The sequence below is a fragment of the Mustela lutreola genome, chromosome X (assembly GCF_030435805.1).
Source record: "Mustela lutreola isolate mMusLut2 chromosome X, mMusLut2.pri, whole genome shotgun sequence".
NCBI classification, from domain to species: domain Eukaryota; kingdom Metazoa; phylum Chordata; class Mammalia; order Carnivora; family Mustelidae; genus Mustela; species Mustela lutreola.
Genome location: NC_081308.1, coordinates 116,844,335 through 116,849,050, shown reverse-complemented (window position 1 = coordinate 116,849,050; position 4,716 = coordinate 116,844,335).

Genomic DNA, 4,716 nt, shown 5'->3' with positions numbered 1-4,716 from the left:
CGGACTACATTTCCCGACAGGCGCCAAGACACGCTCCTCGCTGACTGGGCCCCAGAGCCTGCTGACGTGGGAGGGGCCGCCACTTCCTTGGCCTCGTAGGGGCCTCCTGCCGCTTTGGAAGCGTAAGCGTTTCCGGTCTTAAGCGCTTCCAGAGCCCAGGGGCATGGGTGGGACATCCCTGGTTCCTGATCCTAGCAAGGGTTTCTCTTACAGCTGCCCCGGAGTAACCCCAGCGGTAGGGAACTCCTTTAACTCTTTTACTCCTGGGTCACTGATTCTCAAGCCTCTTAGTGCACAAGAATTTCTTGGGAGAGGCCGTAGTTAAACTAAAGATTTCTGGGCCCCTTCACATCTCTGACACACCGCATCTCCCGTGAGCTGAAGAATTCGCATTTTTTTAAAGATTTTACTTATAAGAGAGGGAAACAGGAGCAGAGGCGGGGCGGGGAGGGGCAGAAGGAGAGAGAGCAGTAGACTCTCCACTGATCCGGGAACCCCAGGGGTTCCATCCCAGGACCCTGGGATTATGACCTGAACCACCCAACCCTCCCTCCCCCGAAAATTCGCGTTTTATTTTATTTTGTATTTATTTATTAGATAAAACAGTGAGTGAACGCAAGGAACGGGCAGAGAAAGAGGGAGGAGCAGACTCCCTACCGAGCAGAGAGCCCCACCCAGGACTCCATTCAGGGAACTCAGGACCAAGACCCCAGCCTAAGGCAGACGTTAAACCAACTGAGCCAACCACGCGGTCCTCGCATATTGATAATCTTTCTTGGGCTTATGCCTTTGGTCTGTTCTTGCTGGTCACATTGGCCTAGAGCTTTTTAGTTTCTTCTCTTGAAGACCCCAGCTTCGACCTTGCTACCCCGACCACTCCTCTCCTAACCGCGGCCACCACCAGAGGGCTCCTGGGTACTTGGGTCACGTCCGCGGCCCGCCTCTTGTCTTCCAGTTGGCTACACCGCTGGGGATCACATTTTCCCTCCTGGGTGAGTTGGCGCGAGGGGAGACGTCGTCCTCACACTGGTCCCCAGCTGGTGCCGCTGCTGTTGAGACACCAGACTTGAGTGCTAGGACTTCCCTGGTGGGCCGGGGGCCCAGGAGAGAGACGCCTGCGGTTGTGCCCTCCAACCCCGGGCCAAAGTGGGTCGAGGGGAAGGCGCCCAGCCGCCCCCAGCCCACAGAGGCCATACCCTGGTGACAGCTCCGTGGGGACGGGGATCCCGGGGCACGCCGATCCTACTGGCTATTGTCCCCCGGGGTGCAGCTGGTTTCGGGGTCAGAAGGTCCAGGAACCTGACCCTGGCGTCCCGCCCAGGCTACCAGGAGTGAAAGGTTCCTGATGAAGACACCCCAGGAGTGACTCCGTCTGCCGCCAAGAGGTGCCCCCGCACCCCCACCCCAGGGCGCAGCCTGGTGGTCTCCCTCCTGCGCTAGTGGCTTCTGTCCCTGGGCCCCGGGGAACCGTCAGGCGGCGCCTGGAGCTTTGCCACCGCTGAGATGCGCACCCTGGAGCAGGTCCTAGCGCTGTTGGGGTCCGAGCGGCTCCTGGCCCTCCTGTCCCGGGAGATCCACAGCCCGGTGCAGAAGCTGCTTCCGCAGAGCCTCGAAGAAGCTGTGCCTCCTGCCCCGTCCACGCAGAGAGCTTGCGAGATGAGGGAATCGGTCAGGCGGACAGACAGCGAGAGCGGGCGTTTACATGGTTTGGGTTGGTCCCGAAGACTGAGACACCGCGGACTCTTACTTCCCAGTTCGGGTTTTCTGGATCGCCCCGAGGCGACCATACTTGGGCCAGTGGGTTTTTGTGGTTCCATCTGGGACTTGGAGCCTCCAGATTTGCGCGGGGCGCAGAGGGAGCGCGAAGAGCGCCTGTCCCCGCGGGGAGGCGCTGTTGTGGCGGCAGTCGTGGCGGTCCGCGGAACTTGGAGCCCAGGGGTCGCGATCCCGGCTCTCGAGGCCCCTGGCGGTGGGACTTTGGGCAGGTTACTGCCCACCACCCCCTTGGGCCTCACTTCCCCGTGGCTCAGAGGCTCCGGGAAGGTTTGGAGGACGGAAAGGGGAGCAGCGTGTACGTTGGACGACCCTGCCGGTGTGTAGCTGGTGCTTCCAACTTGCCGTCCTGCCCTGCTGGCCGCGCCCAGAGACCCGCGCCTCGGGAGGCTGAGGCGGGAGGACCGGGGAGCCCGGCAGCGGGCGCGGCGCTGCTCGGGTGTGCGGGCGAAGCGCGCAAGTTCGCCGTCGCTCTGGCTAAGCTCCCGGGAGCCGGAGGCCGCCGCGTGGCCTGGGGAGGAGTGAAGCCGCCCGGGTCGGGGACGGAGCGGGTCCAGCTTGGCGTGGGGACCGGCAGCGGCCCCTGCCCGTGAGCAGCCTCCGCATCCAGCCTGGACAGCACAGGGAGACCCGTCCCGGAACAAACGCAGCCTTCACTGCGGTTCTGTTAGGGGCAGCGGTCTGGTCCGCCCGCGGGGCCCGGTCTCCGCTGACGGGGAAGTCAGAAAAAACCGTTTGGCCCTGAGGCTCGAGATCAGCTTACCTCGCAGTGAGGCAGGGGAGCAGCGGGAAAGGCGGGAGGAGGGAAAGAGGGCGTGCAGGACAGCAGATGGGGGGGTGTCCTGCGAACGGGGTCCCCCCACGCCCTCCACTCACAGCCACATACACACATTTTCTCTCACCCTGTTGTTTAAACTGTTCTTCTTCTCTTGTTGAATGCGAAGGGACAAACTGTGGTCTTAAGATTGTATTTATTTATTTGAAAGAGAGAAATCACGAATGAAGGGGAGGGGTTGCTGAGGGAGAGGGAAAAGCAGACTCTCCGAGGGGCTGCATCCCAGGACCCTGAGCTTGTGACCTGAGTGGAACGCAGATGCTTGCCGACTGAGCCACTCAGGCGCCCCCAACCCGTGGTCTTCTATTGAAGGTCTCCCCGAAATCTCTCTTAAGAATTTCCCTTGCTTTGGGGCCCTTTTCTGGTGATAAGTGATGGCAGATTCACTTCTGATCAGAATCAACAGGCCGGGAACAGAAATCCTTTTGAAGGAAACTATGCCTCAGGGAAGAGCATGAAGGTCACTGAGCTTCCAGCTGGAACCAGTGGACACTCAGGGGAGCTTGAAGTCTGGAGGAGTTGCTACTTTTTGCTCACTAGATCCAGTCAGCTTATCTTCACCAGTCCTAGTCCTTTGTGATATCTTGTGGAAGGAAGGTTGACCAAGTTCCCAGGAAATAAAGCAGGACACAGGATTAGAAAGTTGAGATATCCGTACAGTGGGTTGATGAAGATATATTGCTGGCCTTGCCAGTTGACCTCAAATGGTTTCTGTTGTTTTTACTAACAGTTATTGAGGAATCAAAGAAGCATTAGCCAGATCACTAGAGGCATAGCAGCTACCAGGTTATCTGTTTATTTGCTCCAGCAATGAAATTGATGTGGGAAACAAAGGTAGAAGAAAAATTATGAGATTCCCTTACTACCTATAGCCCACTGACAAGTCCTTGAAAGAGGCAGAGTGACATTCCTCTAGGGACTCAACTGCCTTAATGTTGATACTTTGCTAAGGGCAAAAGGCAGGCTTAGCCTGACCTCCCCATCAACACAACCACCAGGGTCCTCTAAGTCTACTTTAACGTATAAAGATTGCTTTGGAAACTTCCTTTATCTCTGAACCCCCCGAGATATGTTTTGGCAATCATTCCTCAATCATATGGCCCACCAATATACATCTGAAGGGTTTCGTGACTAAGGTTTTATTCGACAGTAATAAATGATCTTTTCCCAGCAATAGCTAGCCCCCTCAAGGTGCTGGAAACCTTGCTTCCAAAATTCCTTAGAGACTTAAGATATCCCTAAGCCCCTCCCAACTTGGAAGTCCATAATGGACCACTCCTCAGGACCTCAGTGCGGCTCTTTCTGCCCACGGGTTTGTCCCCGTGCTTTAATAAAATCACCTTTTGCACCAAAGATCTTTGCACCAAAGAAAGAATTCTTTCTTGGCCATCTACTCCAAACCTTAAATAACATCTTTCCTTTATCAAAATCACATCTGAAACAGTAGCTACAACTGGAGTCCCCACCTGCTTAAGTTTACAATAAAGCACTGTGTCCCTGAGATCGCCACCCCCCAGCCAAAACCAAGAGTGGGGCGCTTAACCTTCTGTGAAGGAGCCCCAAGATATATTTGTTTTCTCCACGGGCTAAATATGCAAGGTGACTAAATGGAATTTAAATAAAAGTTTGAAAAAGAAGAAAATGTGCAAGGTGACTTGGAGTGTAGCGGGAATCACCATTCTTGCATGTTTCAGGTCCTTGATGGCAGCGCTACCCTCTGAATCCCTTGAGGAATGTAGCGTGGCTTTTGGATTACTCATTTCCTAGGTAGTGGAAGTTCTAGTGGTTTCCACTTGCCCTTTCTTACCATAAGAGCTGTCACTCCACAGGTCAGGGAACCAATGTGGGTATCCTGCCAGTTGCTGAGTATATCTATTCCAGTTACAGTCTGGAACTGGGGAAATAGGAGAGGGTGAGTTTGGGGACTTAATGGGCCCACGGTGAGTCAGGACTGCACTACAATTCCACTGATCACCTGACCTCCATGAGCCCCCACTCAGATGGGGGCGGGGCGCAGCAATGCCTGGAATTAGCGCCAGCTCTGGGACAGTGTTCACTACCTCCCCACAAATCTGGTTATTTCCTTCTCCCTAATGCACCGTGACCCT